Source organism: Ursus americanus, chromosome 31 (assembly GCF_024610735.1).
Source record: "Ursus americanus isolate L20-20 chromosome 31, mUrsAme1.1.p, whole genome shotgun sequence".
NCBI lineage: Eukaryota > Metazoa > Chordata > Mammalia > Carnivora > Ursidae > Ursus > Ursus americanus.
The window spans coordinates 17,927,818-17,947,190 of NC_142157.1; the positions used below are offsets into that span (position 1 = coordinate 17,927,818).

Here is a 19,373-nt window from a genome sequence, read left to right on the forward strand (position 1 = left end):
AATTATATAGGAAATGATAAAAGACATGATTAGATACTTCTTTCTCATTCTTCTCTTCATTTAAAAGACAATAGCACTGGGGCACCCAGGTGGCTCAGCTGGTTAAGCATCTGCCTTTGGCTCAAGTCATGATCTCAGGGTCCTGGGACTGAGCCCCACATCGGGCTCCCTGCTCAGCAGGGAGTCTGCTTCTCCCTCTCCCTCTGCCCCTTCCCCCACTCCTGCTCTCTCTCTTTCTCAAATAAATAAATACATAAATAGTAATTGCATAAAACAATGTCCATAAATTGTACTGCTGGGACTATAACACAGAGAAATGTGATATTTTTGACAATGAAAGCACAATGAAAGAGAATGTGAATAAAGATATACTGGGATTAAGGAAGTAATATCGGAAGGTAACTTGAACCCACAGGAAGAAATGAAGAGAAACACAAGTGGTAATCAGGAATACACACATACATACACACACACACGCATACGCAAACACGCTGTATAAATACATTTGTGGTTTCCTTCTCATAGCTTTAAAAGATTATAAGTCAATAATTGCAATAGTAGATTGTTGATTTGTAGTATATACAGACATAATATCTTTAATAATAACAGCACAAAAAGGGAGAAAGGAACGGAGGCATGTGGGAATGAATTTTCTATGTTACTGGAGTTAAGCAGATTCCAATAAGGTGAATACTGTAAGCCCCAGAGGAACCACTAAATAACTGGGGGCACCCAGGTGGCTTAGTCAGTTGGGCGTCAACTCTTGATTTCAGCTGGGGTCATGATACTGGGTTGTGATTAAGAGCCCCTCTTCAGGCTCCGCACTCAGCACAAAGTTGGCTTGGGATTTTCTCTCTCCCTCCCTCTTCTTCTGCCCCTCCCCCTACTCACACTCGCTCTAATAAAATCTTTTAAAAAATTTAAAAAGAACCCAAAAAATATACTTTGAAAATCATGAAGGAATGAAAAAGGTACACTAGAAAATATCCACTTGAGAAAAGGTACTATAAAAGGAAAAGAGAGAAACAAAGTAGTCATTAAGACAATGCAAACAAAAAGTAAAATGTCAGGGGGTGCCTGAGTAGCTCAGTTAAGTGTCTGAATTCAGTTCAAGTCACGATTTCGGGGTCCTGGAATCAAGCGCTCCCCCCTCTGCCCCGTTAAGGCTCCCTGCTCAGTGAGGAGTCTGCTTATCCCCCTGCTCCTCCCCCCACTTGTACACTCTCTCTCAAATAAATAAAATAAAAATTTTAAAAAGTAAAATAGCAGGCATAAATCCAACCACAATAATAATAGCATTTAATATGACTATACTCCGATCAAAAGGCAAAGATTAATAAACAGGACTTTAAAAAAAAAAAACAAGTTCCATATACTGTCTACACAAGGCATACTCGAGATTTGAAAATACGAATAAGGGGGTGTGTGGGTTGCAGTCCATTAAGTGCCTGACTCTTGGTTTTGGCTCCAGTTGTGATCTTAGGGTTGTGAGATCAAGACCCATATTGGGCTCTGTGCTCATTGTGGAATCTGCTTGAGATTCTCTCTCTCTACCCTTCCCGCTCATGCTCTCTCTAAAATAAATAATTTTTTAAAGAAATTATGAAAGCACAAATAACATAAAACATGAAAAAAGAAATACCATGCAAAGGGCAACCATAAGATGGCTAGACTGGCTATCATTTTAACAGATAAAAAAATAGACTCTTGAAACAAAACATTATTAAAAGGGGCACCTGGGTAGCACAGTCAATTAAGCATCCAACTCTTGATTTTGGCTCTGGTTGTGATCTCAGGGTCATGAGATCAAGCCCTACCTCAGGCTCAGCATGGGACATAGAGCCTGGTTAAGATTCTTTCTCTCCCTTTCCCTCTACCCCTCCCCACCCCCAATGATGCTCTCTCTCTCAAAAAAAAAAAAAAATTATTAAAGATAAAGATCAATATTTTATAATTTAAAAATGGTCAATCCATCAGGAAGATAAAACAACTATAACTGTGTATATATACATATATACATATTGAGAGAGAGAAAGAAAACAAGAGGGCCCCAAGACACATCAATCAAGGTAGAAATAAATAATTTGATAATTTTTAAATGTTAGCTATTAGATCAAGGAGAAAAAATTGTAAAATAACTAAGGATTATTGAGAAAATGTTCCCAAACAACAAAATCATATCTAAATAAAATATCAAGTATGTGACTAAAGCTACACTCAAGAGGCAAATTCATAGCCTGAAAAGTTTTCATTAAGTGAAAATAAAAGTTGTATTTTAACCTAACTTTTATTTTTTTAATAGAAGATATAATTACATTAGCTTTTCAACAACACACTAGTCATTTAATGATAATTACACTGGCCATTTCCATTGGTTGGCAAGAGGCTCTTCCACTAAAGGCTTCCATGGTTTCCATTATATCATTTTTCTTGCCAGACTTAGTTCATTTTCAGCCCAAAAAAATCACTTCTTGCAGTTCACCACCCTGAAGTTGGTTTTCTAATTTCTTAACATCTGATTCCACTTTAATCATACTCAGCTTCTCATCTGTAATCTGTTCTATATACTTTCTATATGCTGCATTTTTAGGAATTTGCTCAAGAACATCAAGAATCTTTGTACAATATTCTTAGCCTCTCATGTGCATTCTCACATACAGCCAATACCACAAGTTGGTGGTCTTCTTCAGCAAACCCACCATGACAGCACCGACAGGTGGGGACACACAGCCCTCTTAACCTAATTTTTTAAATTAAAGAAACAGGGCCCGTATCAAAAGGATTCAGGGGCCAAATTCCATTTCCACCTAAGAAGTAGCTGAAAGCATCACTCCAAACCTAACTTGAACAAGTTTTTCCTGTAACTGAAAGGTACAGTTGTGAGGCAACCAAGTAGCCTGAAATCCAAGGGGAGATACACTCTCCCAACAAATCCCCAAGAACTACAAGATGTTCAGAATATCCACAAATGATATAGCAAGGAGAAAGATGTGCAGATAAGAAGAAATTAGCTAAAGTTTTAACATATGGCTAAAGGCTGATTGTGGGCTAGCGTAACAGTGTAGAACCACTGGAACCACTGAGAGTTCTTACCCACTCACAGACTCTATTTCATGAACTTTTGTAAGAGGCTCACGGGGAAGACTGACAGCAAGGAGACAAAACCATCAGAAATAATCTCCCTTGACAGTGTAGGCATGAAGAAGCAAATCGGGTACTACTGATGGTAAGATACGAAATCCCACCTCTTGCCCAAACACTCCTTTCAAAAGCCTTAAGCATTTGGGGGACTGGCAGCAAGCCCTGTCACATCCACAGCATGGGTAAAGACCCACCATGATTAGGAAGACAAAGGAAAAAAATCTTTACACCTAAGCAAAGGACAGGAAATATTCCCAACCCCAAATTCTCACTCCTGTTAACAATACTATTAGAGGTTTTCTAGTGCTAGGGGAGAGGCAGGAGGCTCTCTTCCTCACAAGTCTTTCCAAAGAGACAAATGTAAGTCTGCCATGGGGAGAAGGAAGAAATGGTGAAACCCTGAGGCCCGGATATACAGGGCCTACCAAAGACTGAGGCTGGACCAAAACAACAGAGAAATCCCAAGCCCAAAACATCAAAAAAGCAATCCAACACTAAGGAAAAAGCAGAAGTGTACTAGAAAGAAACAGCATGTCTCATAAAGCATCAACTCTTAAATTCAGAATTTTATCTAAATATTATAATCTCAAAAGTTCCAAATCTCATCTTCTGAACCATCTAAATCAGGTGTGGGTGAAACTCGGTATGGTTGATCCTGAGGCAAAATTCCTTTCCATCTGTGACCCTGTCAAATAGGAAATAGTTATCTTCTTCCAAGATACAGCGGTTGGCTAGGTATAGTATAGACAGTCCCATTTTAAAGGGAGAAGTCAGAAGGAAAAAGGCGTTTACTGCAGTAAAGCAGGTTTGTAACTCAAAAGGACACATTTGGTTAGAGAATAATTCTCTGTCACTTGATGTTCTGTCCTCTGAGCCACTGCGGTAGCCTTCTTGCCCCTTGGTCTTCCTCTCATAGCACCTTATATTTAGGTTGAGGGCTGGAGAATTAAATTTTTTTGTTTCCACAATGTTTGTGCTCTGCCCCCAGCTTTTAGCCTTATCTGTTCACTGGGGCAACAGAGGCTGATTTCTCTCTATGCTCTTCACTTTACCACACCTTTTTTTTTTTTTAAACAAGTCTCAAGTTTGTTCTGTTCACTGTATGACAAGCCAGTAAGTCAAGAGGCATGATATTGGAGTCGGAAAGAGACTTTATTTTAGAAAGCAAGCAAACCAAAGAGGTGGCAGACTACTGTCCTAAAGACCCATCTCCTCAAGCATGAGAACTGAGCTTTTATGTTAGGAAGAGGCGGAAGTGGGAGGAAGTTGGACTCAAAAGGTGGTTGATGTCTGTAGACATTCAGGGAAGGTCAAGTAACTTCTTTGTTCTTGGTCAGCTGATCTTTGCATATAGGAATCTCGTAATGTTGTTCCTGTAAATCTTAAACATAACATAATCATCTGCACGTACTTCCTTATCTCCTTGGGTGAGGTATATTTCAGGTAAAAACCAGTTTTTGCAAATCTTAGCTGTAACATGCCTATGTGCAGGGCTAAAGAGAAGTTTGTAAGTTTAGGTCACAGCAGCAAGGGAAAAAGAAGCAATATGGAGTCAGACTTTGGGAATGGATTAAGACTTTGGGAGATGGTAGGATGAAATAAAAGTATTTTGCATGTGGTAAGAACATGAATGGGGGGTAATAAATTATTATACGCTGGACTGTGTCCCCCAAGAAAGGTATGTGAAGTCCTAATAACCCCCAGTAACTCAGAATGGGACCTTATTTGGGAAAAGAGTCATTGCAGATGTAATTAGTTAAGATGAGCTCACACTGGGGTAGGGCAGGCCCCTAATTCAACATGACTGGTCCTTATAAGATGGCCGCTTGAGGATGCAGAGGCAAAGGAAGAACACTGGGGTGACAAAGCAGAGACGGGGGTGATAAATCCATAAGCAAAGGAATGCCAAGGATTGCCAGTCACCACCAGAAGCTGGGAGAGAAGCCTTGAACAGATTCTCCCTCACAATTCTCAGAAGGAACCAATGCCAATACCTAAATTTCAGATTTTTAGCTTCCGTAACTGTGAGAGAATAACTTTCTTAACAGCAGCCCTAGGAAACCAATAAAGAGGTGGTACAAAAAAATTGCTATGAGCTGGTAATGTTTTGGAGTGGAGTGATGAACTGAGATGGGAAGTAGTTTCATTACGTTATTGTGTATTTTATACATATGACAATTTCTAAAATACTCAAATTCTTATAATATGTAGGATAAAAATGAAAACTTAATAAAAGCATAAGTAAAAAATTAGAAAACATTTGGACAATACAATTAGAAATAAGCCCTAAAACTGCTCTTTATATTAGGCACAAAAGAGAACAATCAAGAGCTTGGAGAAAGGTAAAAATCCCAATGAAATGTTCATGGGAAGAAAACCCAACAGAAACGAGGTGACACAAAAAGTATTCAACACCTTCGAAAAAGTAAAACTAATTTCTAAAGGAAGCATCGAAGTTATGTTTATACTCTTATAAAGATCTATATTATATGCCCCCACTGTCACTGAGCACACCAATCCAGCAGCCTACTTCAAACCTGATTCTTTTTTTTTTTTTTTAAAGATTTTATTTATTTATTTGACAGAGAGAGAGGCAGCCAGAGAGAGAGGAAACACAGGCAGGGGGAGTGGGAGAGGAAGAAGCAGGCTCCCAGCAGAGAAGCCTGATGTGGGGCTCGATCCCAGGACTCTGGGATCACGCCCTGAGCCGAAGGAAGACACTTAACGACTGAGCCACCCAGGTGCCCCTCAAACCTGACTCTCTTGCAGCTACGATACATTCCTTTGTTACCTCATTCTTGTGGAGAAGAGATGGTAGATACAAAAGGTACCTAGCTTATCCCCCCCCCCCCGAAAAAAAGGTCACATGCTATGTTAACTAGGAATTTGGGTGGTCACAATTTCAGAGAAGGCCAATGCTTTGAACTTTCAAAGAGAAAAAATTAGACCCATATTGGATTTAAAAAATGGCAAACTCCATTCTATAACTTTGTACCTTGAGAAAAATCCCTATCAGCAATAGTAACCTGATCAAAATTAGAACTTACTGCTAGGTGCTCTACTTCTACTTGACACCATTTCATGATTTTCTATTACCTGGTGCTGCTAACATTAGTTGGGTGATAAAATCTCATTATTCCAATTTCAGACCCAAAATGTATCCATATCATTTTTTCTTCTATCTGGCACCTCTGATCATCTTATTACTCCTTGCAATTACAAATACAGACATGGTATTTATATGACCCTGTAAAATAAAACTTCAAATTTTCTTTCTTTTAAAACACTAATGTAAGCTCTCTGTTTCCCAACCTATATAACCTCCCTATTTCCATACCCTCCCTCTGAACCTGCATGTTCTATTTGTAACCTTGCCATTTCCTTTCCTTTTTTCTTTTTTCTTTTTTTTTTTTTTTTTTTTTTTTAGATTTTTTATTTATTTGACAGAGACAGCGAGAGAGGGAACACAAGCAAGGGGAGTGGGAGAGGGAGAAGCAGGCTTCCTGCCAAGCAGGGAGCCCAATGTGGGGCTCGATCCCAGGACCCTGGGATCATGACCTGAGCTGAAGGCACACGCTTAACAGCTGAGCCAGCCAGGTGTCCCGCCATTTCCTTTTCTAACAAGTTAATAAATTTTGGCTTGCATTCAATATAATTTGGTCTAAGAAAAAAAAAAATTTTTTTTTTAAGATCTTATTTATTTATTCCACAGAGATAGAGACAGCCAGCGAGAGAGGGAACACAAGCAGGGGGAGTGGGAGAGGAAGAAGCAGGCTCATAGCGGAGGAGCCTGATGTGGGGCTCAATCCCATAACGCCAGGATCACGCCCTGAGCTGAAGGCAGACGCTTAACCGCTGTGCCACCCAGGCGCCCCAAGAAAAAAAAATTTTTTGACAGAACAGAATGCCTAAACCAGTAGTATGGAAGAAAACCATGAAGAAAGCTCCACACAACTGGATGAATGAAGGCAGAGACCTAACCTGCTATAGTATGCTGTCAAAGTCTTTCCTTAGCTGTGGAAAAGACCACTCTGTCAACATATCCAGATATGCAATTCAACTATTATTTTCTTCATGAAAAAAGAATGGACCATGTATGTACTCTTGAACAAAAGACATTCACTTCTGACAATCCTTACATGTTTAATTTCAATGTTTCTAGTGCTATAGATATAACCATTATGGCAAATGGACTTTCCCTCTTAAAAGACAGTATCTGACAATGAACGAAGTCATTTTCATCTTCCACATGATGTGGAATACTGCAAGAGAAGTTGTATCATTTTGCCTAATGTGTCTCACTTACAGCATGCAGAAAATATCAGATTTTAGCCACCTGTGAAGAAAGAGCCAGAATAAGAGTTATAGCTGTACTCTGTCAATCTTCTGGAACTTGCTGAAAGATTTTGTGAATGTGATGTGTAACTTCCTTAGTCCTATGCAGCTGCTGTGTGCTTATGTGTAGAGACTTGTGTATACAAAGAATGATCTCGGGGTGCCTGGGTGCTTATGTGTAGAGATTTGTGTATACAAAGAATGATCTTGGGGAGCCTGGGTGGCTCAGTCAGTTAAACATCTGCCTTCAGCTCAGGTCACGATCTCAGGTTCTTGGGATCGAGCCCCACATCAGGCTCCCTGCTCAACAGGGAGTCTGCTTCTCTCTCTCCCTCAGAATGCTGCTCCCCTGCTTGTTCTCTCTCTCTCTCTGTCACATAAATAAAATCTTTAAAAAAAAAATGATCTCTGCATTACAAGTACAGAAAAATAAGAGTAACACTATAATTTGGTACATACTATATACAGCTGACCCTTGAACAACATGTGGGTTAGAAGCCTTGATCCCCCATGCAGCTGAAAATCCAGGTATAGGGGCGCCTGGGTGGCTCAGCTGAGTGGCCGACTCTTGATTTTGGCTCAAGTCATGATGTCACAGCAGCGGGGAGTCTGCTTCCTTCCCTCTACCTCTGCCCCTCCCCCACTCATGACCACACACACTCTCACATGCACGCACTCTCTCAAATACATAAATAAATAAATAAAGCTTTAAAAAAGAAAAAAGAAAATCCAGGTATAACTTTTGATTCCCCAAAAACTTAACTACTCATAGCCTATTGTTGACCAGAAGCCTTAACACATATTTTGCATGTTATCTGTTATTATATACTATATTCTTACAATAACGTAAACTAGACGAAAAAAATGTTATTAAAAATATTGTAGGAGAGGGGCGCCTGGGTGGCACAGCGGTTAAGCGTCTGCCTTCGGCTCAGGGCGTGATCCTGGCGTTACGGGATCGAGCCCCACATCAGGCTCCTCCGCTATGAGCCTGCTTCTTCCTCTCCCACTCCCCCTGCTTGTGTTCCCTCTCTCGCTGGCTGTCTCTATCCTGTCGAATAAATAAATAAAATCTTTAAAAAATATATATATATATATATATATTGTAGGAGAAAATACGCTTAGGGGCACCTGGGTGGCTCAGCTGGTTGAGCATCTGCCTTTGGCTCAGGTCATGATCCCAGGAACCTGGGATTGAGCCCCGCATCGGGCTCCCTGCTCAGTGGGGAACCTGCTTCTCCCTCTCCTCCCTGCTTATGCTCTCTCTTGCTCTCTAAATAAATAAATAAATAAATAAATAAATAAATCTTTTAAAAAAGAAGAAGAAGAGGAAGAAGATGAGGGAGGAGGAGGAGGAGGAGGAGGAGGGGGAGGAGGGGGAGGAAAATACATTTAGGTACTGTACTGTACTTACCAGAGAAAATCTGCATGGAAGTGGACCCACACAGTTCATACCTGTGCTATTCAAAGAGCAACTGTAATCCTATATAACCTAATTTCTTTTCAAAGATTCAATTTTTTAATCACCCTGTATCTCGCCACCCCCCAAAAAAAACTATAAAGTTTAACTGTGTACCTATAAATATTTTCTTATGTCATCAAAACGAAAGGACAAAGTGAAAAAGTACCTTTGGTATATTCAAACTAAAATTTGGTATCATTATTTAAAGAAATCTTAACTTTAGAAAACCTAATAGTTTAAGAGAGAAATGGGCAAAAAAACAGACACATAAAGAAATATTATTCTGATGACCTGACAAGTAATCAAAGAAAAATTAAAATAACTGGATATCATTTTTAGTTATCAAATTAACAAATATTAAAAATAATAAAAACCCGGGGCACCTGGGTGGTTCAGTTGGTTGAGCAACTGACTCTTGGTTTCAGCTCAGGTCACGATCTCCTACGTTGTGGAACTGAGCCCCACCTCAGGCTCCGCACTCAGCGCAGAGTCCACTTGAAGATTCTCTCCCTCTGGCCCTCCACCCCCACATGCGCATGCTCTTTCTCTCTCATATAAATGAATAAATCTTTCAAAAAAAATGAAAAACCAATATAGATAATGGTGTGGTAAAAATCGCATTATCATAAATTATCAGCTATATAAATTTGGAAAGCAATCAGGCAATCTTCTGAGAACTTTAGAAACAGGTATAATCTATAACACAGTAATTCTAACTCTAGAGTTCTACCCAAAAGCAATGATCCAAAACACAGAATGAAGGGCTTGGTGAAGCAAGATTCTTGTCATGCTTTAATTTGTAACAGAAAAATACGTCAGTAATATGGGAATGGTTAGGCAAATTATGACACAAACATTATAGTTAGAGTCATTCAAAGTAAAGAGCCAGGAATAAAATCTGTACATTTGGCATTATTATAACTTCTACTTACAGATCTTTTTAAAATGCCAAATATTAAAAATGTTTACATATTAAATTTAAAATGTATTATTTTTCGGGACAGAACCCCACAACAGTCTCCGTACTCTGTGCTCCGCTCTGCTTGAGCTTCTCTCTCTCCTCTGTCCCTCTCCCCGCTTATGAACACACTCTCTAAAATGAATAAATCTTTTTGCAAAATAATAAAATGCATTGTTTTTAAATACATCAAATAATAAACTAACTATTTATTATTTGATGTAATCTAAAATTTGGTAATCCTCATGACTGGGAAGCAGAGAATTTGAGGATATATCAAGGCGTATTCTTACAATCCTCCAGAAAGTATATGTAAAATATTTTGTTATATTTTGGGTGTATATTATTCTGTAGAAAGAACCCTTATGTTTTATCAGAATCTTGAAGACACAAAAAAAGTAAAGACACACTAGTTTGGAAAAATTTGACATGCCTTCAAAGTACGTTGTCTTCCCGGACACCTTACATACTTTACTAAGACTTACTGCTTTAAAATCAAACAACTCAAACAGATCAGTTTACTCAATCTTATTCAGCATGATTCCATACTGTAATAACATATACTAATAGTTTCTGCCCTAATTCAACATGCTAGTTCTATATAATAAGAAAAAAAGAAGTTCCAATATATAATTGATCCCTGGGTCCATCTTTTATGAAGTCATCAACTCACCTTAAATCACTTTATTTTTTTAAAAGATCTATTCATTCACTTCAGAGAGAGAGAGCGTGGGTACCGGCGGGCGGGGGGGGGAGGGAGAAGATGGGCAGAGGGAAAGACTCTCAAGCAGACTTCCCACTGAATGTGGAACCAGACACAGAGCTTGATCTCATGACCCAGAGATCATGACCTGAGTCGAAATCAAGAGTTGGATGCTTTAGGGACTGAGCCACCCAGGCACCCCTTAAATCACTTCTTTTAAAAGTTGGCCAAAAACTCCTTTGTGAATTATTAAATATAATTTTATTACCAAAAAAAAGAAATTCTCAAGAAGTTTATGCAGAGCACTACACTATTTTATAAAAACTAAAGAATAGGCATATGCAATTTGGCATATGTACATCGTGAACAATTTATAGGCTTTTACGTAGTTTAAACAGGACATATATGGGGCCCCCGAGTGGCTTAGTTGTTAAGCGTCTACCTTCGGCTCAGGTCATGATCCCAGGGTCCTGGGATCAAGCCCCACATCAGGCTCCTCCGCTGGGAGCCTGCTTCTTCTTCTCCCACTCCCCCTGCTTGTCTCTCTCTCACTGGCTGTCTCTATGTCAAATATATAAATAAAATCAATAAATCAATAAATAAAATAAAATAAAATAAAATAAAATAAAATAAAATAAAATAAAATAAAATTGCCTCTGAGCCTTGGAATTGAGAGAGAGAAGGCAATTAGAAGTAAAAGTGAACAAAGAAGCACAAAATACACAGAAAACAAACATAAAGGAAAATAATTTACTATTCCCTAAGAAAAAAAGAAACAATACCAAACAAAACAGAGTGTGTATACATGTATGTACTGGCGGGTAGAGGAGGGACGCAAAAACAATACAGAAATGCCAAACAGGGAAAGTGAGAATCAGGTGAGGTACAAAAAAGTGCAAAAAGATTTTTCTATAGATACAGTTGTAAGACTGTTTTCCTTTTCCAAATGACTCAACTGTCTAGAAAAGAAAAAAAGAATTTAAGTGTTCATCTGAGTTACGAGGATAAAGTGCCAAGTAAAACAAACATGTATTAGATATATACAAAAGCAAATATTCAATGCTTCAGCAGAAATGTGAATTTTATCTTGGGGTCTTATCATCACATTGCTAATACACGCAGGCAACAACTCGTAGACACAAGATTTGTTTTACAAACAAAGTAGTAAGTCCCATCAACATATGCCAAGAATTTAAAGCTTAGTGTCTTTGTTCTAAGAAATGATTCAATTAACTTGATGACTCTATATATACTCTATATCTCAGGTGATGATGACATGCCCAGTACTTATCATCTTGAAGCTGAAAAGCCATTCTGATTTTTCTTCCTCCCTCATCTTGTGTGTCACAGTAAATTGATCACCATGCACGGTCAACAGAACCTCTCATTTATTACCTAAATATGTGTTTCTTCATTCCTAATACTACCCTCCTACTTCGGACCCTCATTATCACCTCTGGAACACTGCAAGCCTAAACAGTGTCTAAATAACTACTCTTGTCTGTCTTCCCTCTCCCAGTCCTCCTTTCACTACCCTTTAGAATGACAAACCTGAGGTGGTAGACTGACTCTTGATCTTGGCTCACGTCATGATCTCTCAGTTGTGAGATCCAGCTCTGCTCTCAGAGGGGAGTCTGCCTGAAGATTCTCTCCCTCTGCCCCTCCCCACCCCCACTCTCTCTCTTTCTCTCTCAAATAAATAAATCCGGGGCACCCGGGTGGCTCATTCGTTAAGCATTGCCTTTGGCTCAGGTCATGATCCCAGGGTCCTGGGATAGGTTCCACGTTGGGCTCCCTGCTCCCCGGGGAGCCTGTTTCTCCCTCTCCCTCTGCCTGCTGCTCCCCCTTCTTGTGTTCGCTGTCAAATAAATAAATAAAATCTTTAAAAAAAGAGAAAAAGGTAGACCTGAGCACATCCCTTCCAAGTAAATATAAAAACCCTTCAACAGAAATAAAATTCAAACTCTTTAACATGATATATGAGGCCCTTGAAAATCTGGTCTTTGACAACCCCTCTCAAACTCCTAGCAATACTGCCCTTCTCCCTCACCACTACCCCCACTCTCTTTCCCTATCACCCTCCCTATTTCCTCCTTCAAAGCTTTTGCTCCTTCAGTCTGTAAAATTAATAGCCACTGGTGTGCTCCTTCTTCTTTCCTTTCCTCACAGCCAACACCTGGACGCTTCTCACTCTTCAAAATTCAGAGAAGCTACAATCTTTTCTAAGATACCCTGCTTCTCTTCAGCTCTGTTACACTACATTAAGTAAACATTCTCTGTATTCCAGAATCCTTGCACATACTACACTATCAAACAATCAATAATTTGTGCATATCTACCTACCATGTAGGAGCTTTATGTATTCCCCATGCTTCCAGTAGTGCCTGATATATAACAGAGCATGCCATACATAAATGTTGGCCAGATGAATGGATACATGAAATGTTTAGCTCCACTATCCGAAACCTAGCTTTTTAAATGGCACTAATGAGGAATCCCACAATCAGAGAGAATATTTAGTACTTTCAAACTTTTCCACTCAGATACTAAATATATTGATAAACACTTCCTGGGTGCCTGTGGCTCCGTCAATTAAATGTCTGACTTAGGTTCAAGTCATGATCCCAGGGTTTTGGGATTGAGACACGTGGTGGGCTCCCTGCTTAGCAGGGAGCCTGCTTCTCCCTATCCTCCTGGCTCCTGCTCTCCGTTGCTGTCTGTCTCTCTCTCTCTCTCTTTCTCAAATAAATGAATAAAATCTTAAAAAAAAAAATGCCTCTCTTAATAGCTATCCCACTTACCATTCCTTTCGAAAAAAAACTGAAGGGATGTTGGGCTAGCAATTTCTAAGTATTCCTCTACCTTTAAGCTTTTACAGTTAAACGACACCATGTTTTTATTGTGCTCTTTGTTTCTTTGTTTGGTCTATTATGATCCTTCATATACTTATAAACACTCATTTCTTCATGGCCATCAGTAAACAAAGACTCTTCAAAAGCATATATACAGAATACATACATCATCTACCAACTGCTCTCTGGAAATTGTAGCTTTCTAAAATAAATGCTTCCTGGGGAGCCTGGCTGGCTCAGCTGGTGGGAGCATTTGACTTGATCTCGGGGTGGTAAGTTCAAGCTGCATGTTGGGTGCAGAGATTACTTAAAAATGAAATCTTTAAAAATAAAAATAATTAAAATGAAATAAAATGCTTCCTTGACTCTGAAGAACACAAGTCTCTATCACCAAAAACTTCAAAAAAATCTCTATGTTGCCCCAGGCTTCACATTTCTTAAAAACTATTAAAAGGTAACTTAAAGGGGCACCTGGGTGGCTCAGTTGGGTAAGTGTCCAACTGTTGGTTTTGGCTCTGGTCATGCATGATCTCAGCATCCTGGGATCAAGCCCCAGGTCAGGCTCCATGCTCAGTAAGGAGTCTGCTTGAGATTCTTTCCCTCTTTCTTCTGTTCTCCCCTCCCCCCAACTCCAGGCTTACACATTCTAAAACAAACAAATCTTTAAAAAAAAAAAAAAAAACGGTAACTTAAAGGTAACATATGCCACTCATTGTGTTTATTAACAAAATGTGTATGTCAGTGAAATGAAGAATTGACTGATACAGTATGAGGTCAAAAAATTAAAAAAAGAATCCGGTGACAAGTGGTATAAAAACTGGCTATTATATATCTAGTGACACGTAGAAAACTTCACAACATAATAAGTCAACACAATGAGTTCCATGCAATTTGGATATACTACATACATACTCTAGAAAATTTCCTTTCCTATCATCCACAAAATGTCCTTTTTTTTCCCCCTAAATCCCACTATGTTTCAGCCACACAGGATTATTTATCATTCTGTGAACTGGCTACCACCTTTCCTTTGTACTTAATACACTAGCTTATGTTACTTTCTGTCTGGAATTATTATTTGATCCTTCTTTTCCACAGGTCAAATTCCTAGTTACTCTGCAAAGTCCTTATAATCTCTTTGTATGCTTTATCCAATTCCTTAGGCAAAAGTAATCCCTCCTTTCATTACGTTCCATAATACTCCATTTAGATTTTTTATTATTACAGGTATCCCCCATTTTTCAAAAGTCTGTGCTATGCCACTTAGATATTACAAGACTTACATTAATACCTGTTTTCCTAACTGAAAAAAATCCAAAAAGAATTTTCGCTTTTATGAAAAAAGTCAAAAAGAGAAAGTCGTGTTCAACGCTGGCTTTGCATTGAGCCATTACAGAGGCAACATGCACCCAGAGCAGCAAGAATGGCACTACCAAGCTCCTTCCCAAGGAACTACACTGAGCATCTCGGCAACAAGCCTCCAGAGCTTTGAACCTTGTCTGTAACCATCTGTGCTTTGTCTCGGTTTCTTTTGTGCATTTGTTAGCTCGGTGAGACCTAAAGTATCAGAAAAGCCTAAGAAAGGTTAATTTTTTCAATCTGGGAATGCTCAAAACTTTTTCCATATAAATTAATGGTAACTGCTTCCTCAATTTTGTACCAATTTCAGCTTATGGAAGGTTTCACAGGAATGCTTTACTTTTGATAGCTGCAGAAACCTATATTTATAACATATTATTATTATTTTCATACATTATAATTACATATTTACTTGACTATCTTTTTTTAAAGATTTCATTTATTTGAGAGTGGGCCAGAGAAAGAGAAGGACTGGAGGAGGCAGAGGGAGAAGGAGAAGCAGACTCCTCGCTGAGCAGGGTGCTTGATGTGGGGCTTGATCCCGGGATCCTAAGATCATGACCTGAGGCGAAGGCAGATGCTTAACCGACTGAGCCACCCAGGCACCCAACTATCTAATTCAGAGTGTCATATGGGAAAAAAAACTGCATTTTATGCATCTTTGAATTCCCAGGGTCTAGCACAATGCTTGATATAAAATAGGTCCACAGTAAGAGCCCAATACATTAATAAATGCTCTTCAATACTCTTTACTACCATCCATTAAAAAATGGTGTCTTCCACTGTCAAATAAATAAGATCTTTTTTAAAAATGGTATCTTCCAAAAATCAACAATCCATTTTCCAATTGTTCCTATCATTTCGGAATTACATGCCTCCCAATAGCCACTCTGAATAATCATGAATAGAATATTACTAAGCTTTTGGGGCACCTGGGTGATGCAGTCGTTAAGCATCTGCCTTCGGCTCAGGGCGTGATCCCGGTGTTCTGGGATCGAGCCTCACATCAGGCTCCTCCGCTAGGAGCCTCCTTCTTCCTCTCCCACTCCCCCTGCTGTGTTCCCTCTCTCACTGGCTGTCTCTCTGTCAAATAAATAAATAAAATCTTTAAAAAAAAAAAAAAAAGAATATTACTAAGCTTTTAAGGTTAACTATACAAATCAACAACCATAAAAATCCAAGAAACAGAAGACAGCTGACTCAAGAGCACCATGAGTTTGAACTGTGCAGGCCTACTTATATGTGGGATACAGTACAGTAAACATATTTTCTCTTATGATTTTCTTAACATTTTCTTTTCTCTAGCTTACTTTATTGTAAGAATACAGCATATAATACACATAAAATATAAAATATGTGTTTATTGACTTTCGTTTTTGGTAAGGCTTCTGGTCAACAGTAGGTTGCCAGTAGTTAAGTTTTTTGGGAGTCAAAAGTTACACACGGATTTTCTTTTTAAAGATTTCATTTATTTATTTGACAGAGAGAGAGACAGAGAGAGAGGGAACACAAGCAAGGGGAGTGGAAGAGGAAGAAGTAGGCTCCCAGCAGAGGAGGGAGCCCGACACGGGTCTCAATCCCAGGACCCTGGGATCACGCCCTGAGCCGAAGGCAGACACTTAACGACTGAGCCACCGAGGTACTCCTATACGCAGATTTTTGACTGTGCAAGGGTCGGTACCCTAACTCCCACACTGTTCAAGTGTCAACTGTATACCACCTTCATATAAGGAAAACTACAAAATGAACTTGATGGAGAGAGACACCATGTTTCTAGAAGTGAAGATTCAATATTATAAAAAGATCAATTCTTCCTCAAAATAATATTTCACTGTAACACTAATATAATCAAAACTGTGTTTTGTTAGTCCTAATGTTAATCTGGAAAAAAGAACTATATAACAATATTTATTCTACCATGTACTAAGATGTACATAAAGCTGTAATAATTTAGAATAGGTACAAGGGTAAGAATAAACAAATGCAACAATGAAACAGAAAAAATGTCAAGAACAGCCAAGAATTTAATAATGATCTAAACAGTATTTCATTTCCTTTTTTTAAAAAATAATCTCTACACCCACCATGGGGCTCAAACTCACAACCTTGAGATCAAGAGTCACGTACTCTTCAAATTACTGTGTAAAACACAGATTAGTCAATAGTGTTAAAAAGGTTGACTATGTGGGAGAGGAAAAGTTAGACACATATCTCACCATATTATAAAATGAACTCTAAATGGATAAAAGATTTATATCTAAATAATCCATTCTTCCTTCTTCCTTTCCCTTACTCCTTGAATACATTAGTCTCAAAGCCATAAGATGGGTCCAAACATGGCAACACCCGTGCTGGTGAAGTAGGTAAGTCTAACACAGGTGTCAAGGCCCCAGCAGAGTTGGCTCCCATGAGGGTGCTGAGGGTAGGTGTGGAGGTAGTGCCAAAGCCTAAGCAAGGTGAGGAAACCAACCATTTGAGAGAAGAGGGAGGGAGTCTTGACTAAAGCTGAGTATCAAATCCCAAAATGGTGAAAAGGGCAGCCAATGCAGGGAAGCAGCAGCCACCCAGAGTGAAGCGTGGAATCCAAACAAGGTTAGGATGATTGCTGCACTAGGGGATGGCAGCAATCATCTGTTAATACAAGAAGATTGATCAAATAAGTAAATATATTGAGGATAATGGGAGTCAGGTTTCTTACTGTTGGGATGAGAGTCATAAACATGAAAAGAAAAAATTTAAGAGCCGGTCCTCCGAGTCGAGCTGGATAGGTACCAGACCAGCCTAAACAACCACGGAACCAGCCTGAGACGCAGGAAGACGCATCTGGATCTCTACAAATAAACATCTCCAGCGCTGAGTATTGAGGTACGAAGCGGGGAGCCATGAAACTGTGCACAGATATCGGAAGATAAACGGAAGGGGGAGGGAGCCGCCGTGTTCGGGCGCCGGGAAGCGGTAGCCACTTGCACGGGAGAGCGGGCGGGGCTCGCGGACGGCACCCGCAAAACAGCAGACTGAGACCGTGAGCCGGGTGCGCGCGCCACCAGGCATCTCGCGGAACCCCGGAATCCCGGTGCGCTCACTGGATCCAGACTGAGACCCGGAGATCCGGTAGCGGGCGCGGGGCGGCTGGCGGCATTAGAAACACAAAGGACAGAGACGCGCCGGCCCTGGAAGTGAGGGCTGGGACGCTGGGCTGGTGCGCACATCGCACATCCCGGGACGCTGCAGGGTTGAGCAGCACCAACAGAAACAGAGTTAAAGTGGCCAGAACATTAGTAGAGAACGGGCCGCAATCCCTCTGTTCTGTGACAGAGGCTGAAATTTGGCCGCTGCTGCTCTGACTCTCAGAAGAGGCACAGCAAACCGCCAGGGAAAGCCGCCAGAGAACAAAAGCCTGGAAATACCGGCTCAGGGAGTGCCCATCCCCATCCCCCCTCGCAGGGGACATGGAGACTCTAACCAAACAGGGTTGCCTGAGTATCGGCGCGGCAGGCCCCTCCCCCAGAACACAGAAGGCAGGCTGAAAAATCAAGAAGCCCACAACCCGGGCGCCTGGGTGGCGCAGTCATTGAGCGCCTGTCTCCGGCTTAAGGCGTGATCCCAGCGTTCCGGAAAGGAGTCCCTCATCGGGCTCCTCCGCTGGGAGCCTGCTTCTTCCTCTCCCACTCCCCTGCTTCTGTTCCCTCTCTCGCTGGTTGGCTGCCACATAAATAAATAAATAAAATCTTTAAAGAAGAAGCCCACATCCCTAAGATCCCTATAAAACAAGGGGCACGGCCTGGGACCCAGTCAATAATTTGGGCTCTGGAAACCCCGCAACCTCTCTTCATCAGAATGACAAGAAGGAGAAGCCCCCTCCCAGCAAAGAAAAGACAGTGATTCTGTGGCCTCTGCCACAGAAATAATGGATATGGATGTAACCAAATTATCAGAAATGGAATTCAGAGTAACGATGGTCAAAATGATGAGTAGAATTGAAAAAACTATTAACGAAAAGGTTACTGAGAATATAGAATCCCTAAGGACAGAAATGAGAGCGAATCTGACAGAAATTAAAAATTCTATGAGCCAAATGCAGGCAAAACTAGAGGCTCTGACGGCCAGGGTCACAGAAGCAGAGGAACGGGTTAGTGAATTGGAGGATGGGTTAATAGAGGAAAAAATGAAAATAGAAGATGGTCTTAAAAAAATCCACGCCCACGAATGTAGGTTACGAGAGATTACTGACTCAATGAAACGATCCAATGTTAGAATCATCGGCATCCCCGAGGGGGTGGACAAAAACAGAGGTCTAGAAGAGATATTTGAACAAATTGTAGCTGAAAACTTCCCTAATCTAGCAAGGGAAACAAACATTCGTGTCCAAGAGGCAGAGAGGACCCCTCCCAAGCTCAACCATGACAAACCTACACCACGTCACGTCATAGTGCATTTCGCAAATATTAGATGCAAGGATACAGTATCGAAAGCGGCCAGGGCAAAGAAATTTCTCACGTACCAAGGCAAAAGCATCAGAATTACGTCAGACCTGTCTACACAGACCTGGAATGAGAGAAAGGG

At 40.3% G+C, this 19,373-nt stretch overlaps 1 protein-coding gene and 1 pseudogene across 12 annotated transcripts in view; both read right to left on the reverse strand.

Annotated features, from left to right (window-relative positions):
* MLLT10 (MLLT10 histone lysine methyltransferase DOT1L cofactor) overlaps positions 1 to 19,373 on the reverse strand; it is a 238,176-nt gene that overhangs the window by 123,158 nt on the left and 95,645 nt on the right. The gene's annotated exons all lie outside the window — the stretch shown is intronic.
* On the reverse strand, positions 1,884 to 19,096 carry LOC148107393 (NADH dehydrogenase [ubiquinone] 1 alpha subcomplex subunit 5 pseudogene; annotated as a pseudogene).